Raw genomic sequence first — 16478 nt, 5'->3', positions numbered from 1 at the left:
TCACTTCTCGAGTTTGAACCAAGAACTCACCATCTGTATATCACTTACGAACTAGACCAGTCTATTGTCCCAATAAAACTTCGGATTGCGGACAGCTCCATTAAAAAATAATTACTTCCGACGACTGTACCAGACATGGCATCATAGGATCGTTCCTGTCGTTTCGTTAGACAGAGCAAGTATTATTTACGGAAATGTTACAGTACTTCGAAGCAGTATATAAATTAATTAATTAAATTCACCATGCGCTTTGTTCACTTTATCCCATTTGGGCTCCCCATGACAACGATCATCATTTATCAACAGTCACCACCGTGATGACGAGCATCATAGAAAATTCAATGCTGGGACAAATTTCCTAAGTGCAGTTTGTGGAATGTAACGCCTTGACTAGACTATCTCACGCAGAGGTCGCCTACTCATTATATCACCCTCTCGTCCGCCCACGTCTCATCTTCCCTTCCGTTCTCACCCCCAGGGGAGGATGGAGATTCAGAATAGTACACAAGCGTGACCTCTCATCACGCAGGCAGTAGAGTTTGATCGGTTCTGAACTTGAGTTATGAAACTAATATCACTATAATTTTTTTTACTGCCGTCATATTTTGTGATTGCATCTCATGGCGTGAGTGGAAATTCCAGTGTCGTTAGTTTGTAGCAAATTTTGCCGATCTCTGAATCTGTACTTCTGCTGTACTTCTGCTTAGCACCATTGGGCCCCAGATCTCGAACTGAGTCCGCAGAAAAAAGATTTTTCTTTCAAAATTGGCTGCTAAGACTGCTACCCCAAGATATAGAGGGATCTAGTATTGATCCCGTGTTTCGTACCAAGAGATCGGAGCAACAGTCCTGACATCGAGATTCGGACCTCTATGCTCTAGACTATACTCCTCATTGAGACAACGTTGCAGGTTCTTGTCATACCATGTCAATGCATCGGGACTGTACACCTTATCGCGGTTTCGAACCTTGGAGACGATTGTTCCAAGTACAGCGCACTATCCTCTGATACGTAATGCAGTGTTGAACATACACCATCAGGCCTAAGAGATCCCAGACTTGAGTGTAAGCGACGCAGAGCAGTAACTACAGCGGTAGCTTGAACTAACAGCTGTAAACAACAGTGTGTATTCGACGAATCAGTTGTGTTCAGGCTGTACAAAGTGTCACAAAAGGCATTGAAGCAATGTACAGAACATCTCTAAGTCAATGGTTTAAGCATTCTATACAGTGTTTTGAAGAAGAGGAAGTGTGAGCAAAGTTTGGCCCCCGAGCAAAAAGAATTACTCGTGGACGCCTGCCGTACCTTGACTAAAACGAAAACGCGGACAGTTCTCTTCGGGAAAATATCACTATGGGTGACGAGATTTGGTGTTAACAATACGAACAATAAAGTGATGAATGGGTCTCCCATGGTCCGCCAATACTGAACAAGATGCAACAACATCACAAAAGAGGACATTCCTGACAATTCCACATGGTTGAATGAACGTTACGTGCGTTGTGTCAGAGGGAAGTAGAGACAATGTAGAAAACCTAAAGCATTAAAACCACCGTCTTAACTCTACTTTTCATTACTGAAATCTCCATACTTTAGGACTGAAAAGATAGAAGTCAGTTATTAATGTGACAGCTACTGCACTACAGATAGGGCACTGACTATTTTAACTATACACTAGGTAAGCAGCAGTATAATCGTCATCGTCCCACTTCCACAACAAATCAGTGACAAATAACTTTGAGAGCCATAGCTTCCGCAGTTTATTAAAAAAGTATTTCTTAAAAACTATAAAATGGATACGGTAAATTATAGTACAGTTGACTCTATTAGCATACAGTAAAAATATTAAGGTCATGCATCAAATAGTTTTTTCAGAAATTGGTCACATATTTGCCTAAATTAGCATGGGTCAGATAGGCAGGGTGTGGTCTCCTCAACCCTAATGACTATAGCAACAGAAGCTAACTGCAACGCAACATATTTAGTTCCACAGGGAGTGTTAACATCAGAAAGTTAATCCAAACTACTTCACCATACTGCTGAATCCTATTGCACCTATATTGTATGGCTTACCTAAATTACATAAAGTACACCCAGTACTACATTGCTTTCTGTTCATTGTTACTTACTAGCGAAGGGGCTAGACTGTGTCATTAAAACTAAAAGTAATTTTAAATCTAAACATCATGTCAAACATTCCTATGGCTCTTGCTGATAACATTAATAATATACAAAGCCCTCCCAGTTCTAAACTAGTATCGTTAATGCCACCAGCTTACTTACATGTGTTACTACTGACGGATGTATAATTAATAGATATTTTGCACACTTCCAAAGTGAAGGCTGTAGAAATACATGGCATAATCGCTGATAATCAAATTTGTGTAAAGGTAAGACCGCAATGAGCTGAAGTGCAGTGCAGGAGCGCGCTGCGGCGCAGCGCCACCTAATATTGCTTATACGAAGTCGAATGAGACCAGCAACAACAGTGTCAGTGGCGCAGAGCAGCAGCGTGAAGCAAAGCCCGACCAACTGGCGAGCTATGGGGCGCAGTGCGGCGTCGCGCAGTTCCGCCAGTGAGGTACAGCAAGCGTCGCGACGGTACACGTCATCCAAACCGCAGCTCCTTTGACGCGTGAAACGGAATTTTGTTTACTAAAATGGTGCTAGGCGAGGAAAAGTTAACTGTGTGTAACTGAATATCCAGGGTTACAAGAGCTTCAAGATGAACATTATACAAATAGTACCAGAAAAAAGCAACATTTGGAAAAAAACTGCCAAGGAAATGGGAGTAAACAACATAGGAATACCTACAAATAACTTTTTTTTACATTTTTTTAAAAAACAGTTAGGTCTTTATTTTTATGAGTATGTGCTTAGTGCTTTAGTTTTCATTTTCTCCTCGACGACATCGTCTTTTCGGTGTCGTTTTGCCAGACCAAAATATCTTGCGAGGAATTGATCTAATCTTTGAATTCATGTCTTAAATGGAAAACATTATTTACAAAATTACTTCCTATAAGGGTAATGAGTTGTGTTGTTGTTGTGGTCTTCAGTCCTGGGACTGGTTTGATGCAGCTCTCCATGCTACTCTATCCTGTGCAAGCTTCTTCATCTCCCAGTACCTACTGCAACCTACATCCTTCTGAATCTGCTTAGTGTATTGATCTCTTGGTCTCCCTCTACGATTTTTACCCTCCACGCTGCCCTCCAATGCTAAATTTGTGATCCCTTGATGCCTCAAAACATGTCCTACCAACCGATCCCTTCTTCTAGTCAAGTTGTGCCACAAACTTCTCTTCTCCCCAATCCTATTCAATACCTCCTCATTAGTTACGTGATCTACCCACCTTATCTTCAGCATTCTTCTGTAGCACCACATTTCGAAAGCTTCTGTTCTCTTCTTGTCCAAACTGGTTATCGTCCATGTTTCACTTCCATACATGGCTACACTCCATACACATACTTTCAGAAACGACTTCCTGACACTTAAATCTATACTCGATGTTAACAAATTTCTCTTCTTCAGAAACGATTTCCTTGCCATTGCCAGTCTACATTTTATATCCTCTCTACTTCGACCATCATCAGTTATTTTACTCCCTAAATAGCAAAACTCCTTTACTACTTTAAGTGTCTCATTTCCTAATCTAATCCCCTCAGCATCACCCGACTTAATTCGACTACATTCCATTATCCTCGTTTTGCTTTTGTTGATGTTCATCTTATATCCTCCTTTCAAGACACTGTCCATTCCGTTCAACTGCTCTTCCAAGTCCTTTGCTGTCTCTGACAGAATTACAATGTCATCGGCGAACCTTAAAGTTTTTACTTCTTCTCCATGAATTTTAATACCTACTCCGAATTTTTCTTTTGTTTCCTTTACTGCTTGCTCAATATACAGATTGAATAACATCGGGGAGAGGCTACAACCCTGTCTCACTCCTTTCCCAACCACTGCTTCCCTTTCATGCCCCTCGACTCTTATAACTGCCATCTGGTTTCTGTACAAATTGTAAATAGCCTTTCGCTCCCTGTATTTTACCCCTGCCAACTCCATAATTTGAAAGAGAGTATTCCAGTCAACATTGTCAAAAGCTTTCTCTAAGTCTACAAATGCTAGAAACGTAGGTTTGCCTTTCCTTAATCTTTCTTCTAAGATAAGTCGTAAGGTTAGTATTGCCTCACGTGTTCCAACATTTCTACGGAATCCAAACTGATCTTCCCCGAGGTCCGCTTCTACCAGTTTTTCCATTCGTCTGCAAAGAATTCGCGTTAGTGTTTTGCAACTGTGACTTATTAAACTGATAGTTCGGTAATTTTCACATCTGTCAACACCTGCTTTCTTTGGGATTGGAATTATTATATTCTTCTTGAAGTCTGTGGATATTTCGCCTGTCTCATACATCTTGCTCACCAGATGGTAGAGTTTTGTCATGACTGGCTCTCCCAAGGCCATCAGTAGTTCTAATGGAATGTTGTCAACTCCCGGTGCCTTGTTTCGACTCAGGTCTTTCAGTGCTCTGTCAAACTCTTCACGCAGTATCGTATCTCCCATTTCGTCTTCATCTACATCCTCTTCCATTTCCATAATATTGTCCTCAAGTACATCGCCCTTGTATAAACCCTCTATATACTCCTTCCACCTTTCTGCCTTCCCTTCTTTGCTTAGAACTGGGTTGCCATCTGAGCTCTTGATATTCATACAAGTGGTTCTCTTCTCTCCAAAGGTCTCTTTAATTTTCCTGTAGGCAGTATCTATCTTACCCCTAGTGAGACAAGCCTCTACATCCTTACATTTGTCCTCTAGCCATCCCTGCTTAGCCATTTTGCACTTTCTGTCGATCTCATTTTTGAGACGTTTGTATTCCCTTTTGCCTGCTTCATTTACTGCATTTTTATATTTTCTCCTTTCATCAATTAAATTCAATATTTCTTCTGTTACCCAAGGATTTCTATTAGCCCTCGTCTTTTTACCTACATGATCCTCTGCTGCCTTCACTACTTCATCCCTCAGAGCTACCCATTCTTCTTCTACTGTATTTCTTTCCCCCATTCCTGTCAATTGTTCCCTTATGCTCTCCCTGAAACTGTCTACAACCTCTGGTTCTTTCAGTTTATCCAGGTCCCATCTCCTTAAATTCCCACCTTTTTGCAGTTTCTTCAGTTTCAATCTGCAGTTCATAACCAATAGATTGTGGTCAGAATCCACATCTGCCCCTGGAAATGTCTTACAATTTACAACCTGGTTCCTAAATCTCTGTCTTACCATTATATAATCTATCTGATACCTATTAGTATCTCCAGGATTCTTCCAGGTATACAACCTTCTTTTATGATTCTTGAACCAAGTGTTAGCTATGATTAAGTTATGCTCTGTGCAAAATTCTACAAGGCGGCTTCCTCTTTCATTTCTTCCCCCCAATCCATATTCACCTACTATGTTTCCTTCTCTCCCTTTTCCTACTGACGAATTCCAGTCACCCATGACTATTAAATTTTCGTCTCCCTTCACTACCTGAATAATTTCTTTTATCTCGTCATACATTTCATCAATTTCTTCATCATCTGCAGAGCTAGTTGGCATATAAACTTGTACTACTGTAATAGGCATGGGCTTTGTGTCTATCTTGGCCACAATAATTCGTTCACTATGCTGTTTGTAGTAGCTAACCCGCACTCCTATTTTTTTATTCATTATTAACCCTACTCCTGCATTACCCCTATTTGATTTTGTATTTATAACCCTGTAATCACCTGACCAAAAGTCTTGTTCTCCTGCCACCGAACGTCACTAATTCCCACTATATCTAACTTTAACCTATCCATTTCCCTTTTTAAATTTTCTAACCTACCTGCCCGATTAAGGGATCTGACATTCCACGCTCCGATCCGTAGAATGCCAGTTTTCTTTCTCCTGATAACGACGTCCTCTTGAGTAGTCCCCGCCCGGAGATCCGAATGGGGGACTATTTTACCTCCGGAATATTTTACCCAAGAGGACGCCATCATCATTTAATCATACAGTAAAGCTGCATGTCCTCGGGAAAAATTACGGCTGTAGTTTCCCCTTGCTTTCAGCCGTTCGCAGTACCAGCACAGCAAGGCCGTTTTGGTTAATGTTACAAGGCCAGATCAGTCAATCATCCAGACTGTTGCTCCTGCAACTACTGAAAAGGCTGCTGCCCCTCTTCAGGAACCACATGTTTGTCTGGCCTCTCAACAGATACCCCTCCGTTGTGGTTGCACCTACGGTACGGCCATCTGTATCGCTGAGGCACGCAAGCCTCCCCACCAACGGCAAGGTCCATGGTTCATGGGGTAATGAGTAAGATTTCATAATTGTATCTCTTGAGACTCTTTACTGTCAAACAACACTGTATTGTGTCTGAGAAAATTGTGGAAGGCACAAGTGGCGAGAGTCACGTTCTCTATATGTTCCACATCGAGGCAGATCTTCTGATAGCAATTCCTAAATCTTTGACACGGTATTCCACAGTAATTTCTGAAACTCTTCGGGCTCTTTTATTTCTGTAAACGTATACTTTTTTTCAGTTGGTCATCTGTTTGTACCAGGTTAAGATCTCGTCAAATACGTTTCTAATGGCGAAGCTTCAGCTCTAATAATTGCGTGAAGCAGTCGAAGTCTCGTGCCTGGTAATTATTCTGGGCCTGGTATAGTATTTATTTCCTGTTATTTTGCTGAATCTGACAGCGAAAAGATCTCCGCATCGCTACTCTTTGCAAGATCACCAAGGTTCCCTAAATCTATAGTCTTCTGCCTCACGTAACAAAGAAATTATCACATCCATTTTACTTTCGTCCATTTTGTTCGGAGATTGCCGACTGACTACATAGAAACTAAGCTTCGTATTGCCACACCGCTGCAGTTCCAATTCGATGCACTACATACAGCCGCGTCGTGCGGCGGCTCTCTACTGTAGTGCAGTTTCGCTCTTCGCCTTCTTACCTTAAAAGAGAGTTACTTCCAGTTTCAAAATAAGCAGTATAGTGAATCAGATGCCCTACCTATGCGTTTAACTGTTAGTCCTATACCTAAAATTTTCGCGGTAAATGATAACAGCCAAACAGTTGCAGGATAAAGATTTATTGAAATCCTGGCTTCATCAGAAGCAAAAGTACACTAAAATCATGCATGAAACAATCGTGCCAAAGGCGTCACCAGTATTTAAAGTTAAAATATTACCTCCGTCTGTACAGCATAACTATGAAGAGATGATCGATGCGAACGCGGCATACTATCAGTACTTAGCCTGTGAACCAGCGTGAAGATGGTGTGGAAGAACTAGGGCAGACAGTTTCACCGAGAGAGGGCTTTCACAACCTCTTCACGCTGGTTCACAGGCTAAGTACTGATAGTATGCCGCGTTCGCATCGATCATCTCTTCATAGTTATGCTGTACAGATGGAGCTGATATTTTAATTTTAACTACTGGTGGCGCCTTTGGCACGATTGTTTTATGCATCACCACTGCAGGATGTGATTTTAGTGTACTTTTGCTTCTGATGATATTTAGATACACCGAGACCGTGGTCACGGATTTCAACAAAACTTTATCCTGCAACTGTTTGGCTGTTATCATTTACGAGAAGATTTTTAACAGTTGCTGCTTCAGCCATCTTTAAAATTCTAAAATTTTTATTTGAAATTTTGAAAAAAAATTTCTGACAGAAAGAGCCACTGAATTTCAAAATGACGGAGTGCTCCAGATACAGTGAATATGTTCTCTGTTTGTGGACCATTACCATTAGATAATTAGATACATTACTACAACAATTGAACTTACAAAATAAGAAAATTCAGTTTACAGTCAAACTGGAAGAATCTTCTATAAATTTCTTGGAGATTACAGTAGATATTAGCCAAACGATACGCGTATTTAGCATTTACGTAAAAACAATAACACCAGATACGGTAATTCCCTAAAGCTCCTAGCACCCACACACCCACATATATGCAGCTGTCCATAGGATGGTGTATCACCTCACATCAGTTCTTTTATCTGAATCACCATTTTAAGCAAAGTCACAGGTAATCACACATAACACTTACAGTAAGCATAACTCTGCCCCGATCAACAATCTACTATGAAAAAAAACATTACGTTACTTCTGTACACTGGCCACCATTAATCAGTCAGTAGTTACAAAAACAGGTGCAACATCCATATACTGGCGACAGGTCATACATCCTTACAAAAGTAAGTTAAGGTGTTGTATGTACGGACCTAAATTGTATAATATCAGCTTTCTATCACAATGTTTATTCAGTGGTGAAGGCAAATTGCAATAGTTGGCACAGACTGGCATGTATAAAATCACATACCAGCAACGTGGAAAAATATATACTCGTCAGTCAGGCAGAGTTGTGGCTCTCAGGTTATCCAAACACGAAAGGAACTGGAGGTTAAGCAAGAACGATTCAATCTTAGCCGATTATTTTTTTAACAGGAAACCATTCTTTATTATCTACAGAGTGAAATTTTACGTTCTGTTAAGAAAATCAGAAAGATGGCGCTACAGAAAATGTTAGAAATTGACAAACAATTGACACAGAATGCCAGCTTAGTGTTAAGTGATCATACCCAGTTGTCTTTTACCCTTTTGTCAAATTAAGATTTCATTACAAATACTAGATTCCAGTTGTAAATTTAACTTATTTCTCATGACTTGTTAAATGTATAACCACGTAAAAAATTGTTTCATCGGTTTTAGCCAATCTAATTATTTCTATGTAACATAAGAAATGTAAGTTTTTCCTCTGTAAACTGTCTTCGTCACCTTTTTATGTCCTGTGCACATATTACATGTGTAAGTCACATAATTTTTCTGTGTTTGCGTTATTTATTTATCACTTCAATATGGTCCAAGATGAAAACCGGTTTGGGACGAGACAAAATCTACTTGCCTGGAAAGACCCAGTTCCTCAAACATTTCCACGACGGATAAATTACTACAAGTTAGGATGTTTATTTACTAGATAGTAGCTCCAAATGGGGAAATGTTGCAGAAAGCTGTATGTTATGAATCATACCAGGTTTTCAAAATGTGCCACACACCGCAACTCATTGAACATTTCATACCACCTCAAACACTGATTTACATCCATGAGTTACTTATCTCAAAATACTTATTTTGCAATTTTCTACGTCACAGATCAGGATATATATTAAAAATTAGAATAACTGAACTGGTATTTATGTACTTCCTAACTTATCAAGTCAATATGAAACTCAACCTCGTATCACCTCTCTGTACCCACTACTAACTACATCACCCCACTTTGCAAATTTCACAGTGTGCCCACGCTTCATCACTTCTACACAGTAGTTTACCGTACAACATCGCTTGCACGAGGAAATCGTTGGATTAAACGTGCAATACGGTGAATGAACTACTTTTTGCCACTGCAAACAATGTGAATGGTAGCTGTAGTAAGCACACTATTGTGAGTCTGTCTTGAGAGTGCTAATTAGCGACAGTGGTAATATTCTAAAATCGGCGATACAGTTACACGGAAGTGGTAGTAAACCCTTGTGAAAAGTAAAAGCTATCGAGAAGTCAATGTAGACTTTCCAAAAGTTCATTATTAATTCTGTACTGGACGAGCATTTTGTCTTCAGCTCTTACAGCATCTGAGCAACAATGCATATTCACAACACAATAGATAATAGCGATTATACGCATTTACACGTCTATGAACAGGTTAACCGCGAGTAACACGATTTACTGTGTCCTCAATGACAGAGTCGAGAGGGACACTCATAAGTACAGTTCTGTGGGGACGTATCACGAAATCTAATGTGTTTATGCAATTTACACCACGAAGAAGTTCAAAGAACATCCCCTTTACAGTATGTTCATGGTTACTTTGTGAACCAGTAAAAGAAAGGAGAGTTGCGAAGTAACAGCTGATACTCCTTGAACTACTGTGTCGATCTTTCGAACTGTGGTATAAAGAATGTGATAATGGCATAACTCACACATCTACATAGTGTTTTTGACATGCGAATGCTTATTCTGAGAAATTCCTAAGTTTAAAAAGACCAGCGCCATACAACTTCAGCCAGAGAATTCAAAAACTAAAGCAAATTTTTTCTCTCAGAGAACGAACGTATGTAACGGCTCAGAATACAAAATAAAAGTAGACATGATTTTTTACAAAGTCACCACAAATAATAATTGCCTATTGGGCAGCAGCCTTTAACCATACAGTGACCTTCCTGGTTCATAGCCGAAATCCACATCTGTCTAATTACTTTTCTTTAACGTTATTTCATACGCCTCACCACACATCCACGGGGGGCTGTTGGTGGTACAATATACCAAACTTGCTATGTCCAACTGTAAGTTGTTCCACGGGGTGGTCTACTTTGCTCTTGGCCGCAGCTTTCCGGTAGTCATTCATTGTTGTGGATAGATGGTTGGTAGTCATACCAATATAAATGACTGTGCAATGATTGCAGCAGGGATGGTAAATGACAAAGCTGCTTTCAAAGGTGGCCCAGCCCCAAGTGGGATAGGATAAACCTGTGACAGGACTGGAATAGAAGTGATAGGTGGGTGGATTTGGCAGATCTTGCACCTGGATCTTTCACTGTGGTATTATCCTTGTGGCAGGGGTTTGGGAGTGGGAGTGGCATAGGTATGGACCAGGTTGTAGTGGAAGCTGGGTGAGTGAAGGAGGGGTGGGAAGGTGTTGGTACGTTAGAATAAGACGGATTATAGAATCTCTTAGTGTTCATAGACTACATCTGACGCAGCTGGCGTGTGATATCCTTCAGAAGCTCCCTCGTCTCTTCATATCTGTTGGGAGATGGAAAGTCAGGAACTTCTGACTGTATGTGTAAAACTGTACTCTCAAAATGATCAACTGAAGAGAAAATTGCAAAATAAGGCAAATACGACATGTAAGAGGACGCGTCACAATGCTCGTAATGTCGAGACGTATGGCTGAGAGAAATGGCCCAGTTCTACTAAACAGAACTCGCATTCGGGAAGAACATGTTTCAGATCCCTCCCATCCATATTTAGGCCAATAAGGGCGTAGGCACAGAATTTCTTGTAGGTATGTTTCTGGATCAAATCATTATCAGAAAATGAAAGGTAAGCCACTGAGAATATGGATAGGATCAAATGGACAGTAAAAGAAGCTCTACATTAAAAAATAACTTAACAGATGAAGTAAGGTAGGCAAGAGCACTCGGTAAAAATGATCAGACGAAACACTGTACTTGTCATTACGGTGTTTGTCAGTTTCGTGGAACCACGTGGATTTGAATTTGCAGATCTTTAGAAAGTTGAAGAGCTGATTGTTTGGTCTGTTACTATCCGTTCAATATATGTGGCCATTAAAGGGTGGTCTTTTCCTGCCGCGCGGAACTAGCCGAGCGGTATGGGGCGCTGCAGCCATGGACTGTGCGGCTGGCTGGTCCCGGCGGAGGTTCGAGTCCTCTCTCGGGCATGGGTTTGTGCGTGTTTGTCCTTACGATAATTTAGGTTAAGTAGTGTGTAAGCTTAGGGACTGATGACTTTAGCAGTGAAGTCCCATAAGATTTCACACACATTTGAAGATTTGATTCTTCTTTTCCTTATTATCACAGCTATGTTTTTCATTTTCAAATAGAGCTCTCTGTTTGATCTTAATTTGAATTCGACATTACAATTACTTCAAGGTCCCAGTCCCAGTATTTTTCTTACGATTCTTCTTTCAACATATCCAGCTTTTCAGGAACCCCAAATCTTGTTAGTTTATTAATTTACCGGTTACACACAGTGTTTCAAGCCTTACATTTATTAGAGACAGAAACTTAATGATTAAAGCCATTTGTAGCTTGAGAGCCCCGTCGAATATCAGTCACAGTCTGGCCACCCTCGTTTACGTTCTACCTGGTAATGAGGAGTGTCGGGTTAGTTTCTTTAAAAAGACAGAGTCAATGGCTGTACGAAATGCATTCTCAGCTACAAATGTGAACAACCATCAGCGGTGTAACGGAATGACGAAAATGAAAATTTCTGTCGGACCGGAGCTCGAACCCCAGCCGTCACGATAGCTCAGCGTGTTCGGTCAGCCCTCTGTAATAAGAAAACTGAGAAAAGGAACCAACGATCAACTTGAACGGATGTCTTGTGACGTCCGCCCAGATCAAACACAACGAACGATATCGGACAAAATGAAGAAGGAAAAAAAAAAAAAAAAAGACGATTACCCGCTTACCGCGAGCGATCACCTTATCACTTTAATCTCATTTTTTTTATAGGAAGCAGGTTGAACAAAACATCTTCATTGGTTCAAGATTAAATAAAACGGAAATGCCGCCCTTCCGGTGGAACCAACATTAGATACATAACTAGCGAAATGAGTCCGCAGACCTTTCTACCGATTTTGCTTTTGTCGCGGCGGAAGGGGCGGTGGGGGACAAGGCATGAAAAGTCTTTCATCACAAGGTGTGGGGGCAATGAAAATACCAGCAGCCTTAAAGACGATAAACTGAAAGTAAGCAAAGAGGTGTGACGTCGTAGACAGAGAGGTAGATAGACGTGGCTGTAAGAATGTCGAGCAAGCTGTGCGTACGTTCAAAAGTTGATGGCAATGGAACATCGGCATGATGTGGACCATCCTGGACAAGTTGACTGACGTATTTCACATATTGTAATGAATCGAGTTGGCAGAGGACATTTTTTCATACTGTCATGCGGGTGACTTGAAGGGCACGACGAAAATCGATGGCATCAAAGCAATGGGCAGTGGAGGTGAAAATGACACCAAGGAATCGAAGGTTCTGTGTACACAGGAGGCGTGTTAAGTTGTCCTATAAGATGCCGCGTCCAACGGGCATCGCCGAGATTTTAGCCACATTGGTGATGCTACACCCTGCAGTTACGTACGTTGATATCAGATCGAGTACATTTCGTCTTTCGGCCCACGTGCATACTAAGAGGAGGTCATCCGCATATGCACGACAACTAAAAGTGTGCTGGTGTCAAGTGAGACAAGAAAGGAGGGTCATCAGGGTCCCGATGAGTGGCTCCTGGATTATGAGAGCGGCATATGGTCACTAGTCCCGCCACACAGCCACTGACCGCCATCAGGAATTCGACGTTGCAGTAAAGGAGTTAATTGATAACAATAAATATGGGTGGAAACCACATTCGGACCATGAGGGAGAATAGAAAACTATGCCGCACCTTTTTGAATGCGTAGTCAATGTCAATGGCAACCACCATGGTGCGGAGTGTGCACACTGCTCCCAGTGCGATTAAATCGCAACATCCCCCTGTAGCCATTTGTGTATTAAATGGGTCACCCAGAGTTGTCAGTTACGGGGATAGAACGCAAGGATATTTCTTGCGGCAACAGGTCTCAAGGAGTCATGAAAAACATTTTTGTCTGTATGAATCAGAGTTAGGGGATGGTAACGTGCAACCGTCATTCCACTTGTCGGTTTGTCAATGGGTATAATGGTTACCGTGACAAAGTATGATGGTACAGCGTTGTCAACAGTTTATTAAACACTCGTCCACAGCTACGCCATTAGCGCAAGGAAGCCGCTATGTAATTCCATCGCGAGGCGATTTATTCAAAGCACTTTAATTGCAAGTAACCAGCTTTGTTAGCTCGTCCGTCCAGTAGCCGGTGAGGGTGATAACACAACCCCGTGAACACGGGTGGTGGTACGCGCCCCCTGATAGAGAAAACTATAATATCACGTGTAGACCTCGGTAACCAGTCCCTGTCGTCGTCGTTTCACATCGGAGGTGGTACTATCCATGGTGGGGTGTTCCTGTTCCGCCGAAACTTGGTGTATGCTCCTTACCGCAGCCTCTGCAGCCTACGGCGTGCCAGTATTACGATTTACGCCTTAATCTTGCTGTGTTCGCTCTGGGTTTCAGAGGTGGGCGTCTGAGTGTCTACGCTGCGGACAAAGGCGTAGTAATAGCCGGTACTGATCTGGCACCACGCAGCTACTTCCTTGCCATTACGAATCAAGGTTCATCTGATTGCATGTTTGGCACATTATAACCACCAAGTCAAGGTTTTGTGATACGTCGGCAAGTGACATTCACTGATGGGTCACGTATTCGGTACCGTGTTGAAGGCATTTGCTATTGTGAAGGTGAGAGGTGTTTAACTTCCATGGCGCACGACTGCGCCAGTCCACTTGTTCGAGGAAGAAAATATTACAGATGTAGGCACAGTGGTCCGAAACGACCACGGGCCGAAGTTCTGCACATTGGAGTACAGATGTTAGTTCTCAAGAGACGTAAATCCTCTGACTCGCAGAGTGACCTGTTTGTTATACATGTTCAGGTCCGTCATCATGCCCAGCTTCCCAACTATCACGGAGCAACATAGCACTGAGGACAAGGTGGAGTTCATGAGAGGTGTTGGAATGGAGTATTTGATCCTTAGGGTGCAGGACACTATTAAAACCACCCTCCAAGCATACAATGGTCACAGTGACCAAGAAGTAAAGAGGCGGATTCTTCTGAGTAGAAATATGCTCTGTCGTGTCCGTGGGTGAAGTGTTGACGATACATGTCCCCACGACGGTGATCGCCACGCTTCTGGTATTTGATATCAGCTACCGGGATGCCGTCGAGGGCATAGATATCTACGTCACGCACAAGGTCGTCATCAGGTGAGGGATAAGTGGTACAGTCAGCGACATCCGGAAGTGTAGTCTAGTGCACTTCTTGTAGCAATGTGATGTTGACGTCCGATTCCCATATTGTCTCTTGGTGCAGCTATATTTTTTTTTTTACGGAAGTTTATAGTTAATCGTTGCAGTATGGTACGTCTGGAGCGGCACTCGTTCAGAGAGACTGAAATGGCACGAGGTAGCCTCGAGCCGTACTATAAGCCTTCTGACGGCGTTGGCATCGTAACAAGGTTTCCCTCTGGGGTAAACCCGTCCCCAGCGGGTCATCGTCGGTGTCACTCCACGCCGTCGAGAGTGCTGCCTTTGTGGCATCCATATGTTCCACCTCCTCTGTAGGAGTGGATAACATCTCAGCGGCAGTCGTAGCGGTAGGGTCCATCGGAGCAGATGCTCCTGGTCGAGCCGGCGGAGTAGGTGCTGGCATCGCTATAACCGACATCGCGTTGTCGTTATTCTTCTCGTCGTGCAGGTTCTCTGAGGCTCGTCTGGCCGGGCGGCCATGAAGCGTCAAGAGGGGGGGGGGGGGGGTAGCTTCCTCGTTCCGAGACCATACGACACCTACTCTAGCGCCGTTTAGGTGAACGTTGATTACTTGTCCGCCATTCTGTGTCGGAAGACTGGAAAGAGTCACTGCTGTTTGGGATGGAGGGCGTCGTGGGGACGATGAGCGGCGCGACGCTCATATCATGGGTTGCGAGGGGATCGGCAGTCGCTGTTGGTAGTGGCGCCTAAGACGCATCAGGTTGTGAGGGTGACATGTCGATTCCAGAGTTATCCGTGGCACCTCGAAGGGGTACTAGTACATGGTCAGGATGACGACGGTCGGCAAACGGAGAAGAGAGAGCGGGTGCGTAGGTGATCCGTAAAACCGTCGTCAGAGTAGGAGGTGCCCCAGTAGCAGCAGGCAATTCCGAGGTGGCCTTCTTTGCCACACCGAGAACAGCCCGTCGTAAATAAAGGCTGCGCTGCACGCGCTGACCTGTGTACGAGACGGCAGGTGGCAACGGAGATCGATGGTGATCTGTCACACACAGTTAAGAACCGGATACGTTTGGAACTGCGCTGAGCGATCGGCAGTAGGACCATGTACAGTGTCATAGCGGCGGAAAGCCGCAGTAACATCTTCATCCGGGAGCTCGAACAATAATTCGAAGACTATTATGGTACCCAAGCCTGCGTGATCGACAGTAACAGCGTCGACAGTACCGTCGGCGTGGCAAAAGCGTAGTCCGTGTTTGGTGTCACGAACTATTCGTTCCCTCGCCGCATAGTTGATGACTTTGACGTACAACGTGCTGCTTAAGATGGACAAATGGATTCCCAGAAGGTAGGAAGCGTTCTACTTGCAAAGCTTTTAGTCGCGTATAATCATTATAGAAAACGAAACGTAGTGTGGATTTTTGAAAAAGTTTAGTCATGGTTCTAGTACACTTGAGTGACAAGTAAGTGAAAGCCGCTGACAGCGAACACAGCAAATACAGCAAATGCGGACGCTCCACAGACGGAATCACGTTGCACCTTCGCACTGCAGGGATACGAAAGCCGGACGGGAAACGTATTCATTTATTAAGGAATATTGCGTCGTAATACGGAAAAACACAGGCACTGCAATATGGTAAATATCCTAAGGGTCGATTGTTTTTCCGTCCTTCTCCGATTTGAGTTAATGACCTCATAATCTAAGGTACGTTCAACACTATTTTTCTTCAATTGAATACCAATATTGCACTATACATAAATATTTTTTGTACCTGCCACAGTATGTTCTATACATGACAAAGTATTCAAATAAT

Source organism: Schistocerca nitens, chromosome 4, assembly GCF_023898315.1.
Source record: "Schistocerca nitens isolate TAMUIC-IGC-003100 chromosome 4, iqSchNite1.1, whole genome shotgun sequence".
Classification (NCBI taxonomy): domain Eukaryota; kingdom Metazoa; phylum Arthropoda; class Insecta; order Orthoptera; family Acrididae; genus Schistocerca; species Schistocerca nitens.
Note: the sequence above shows the minus strand (reverse complement) of the source record.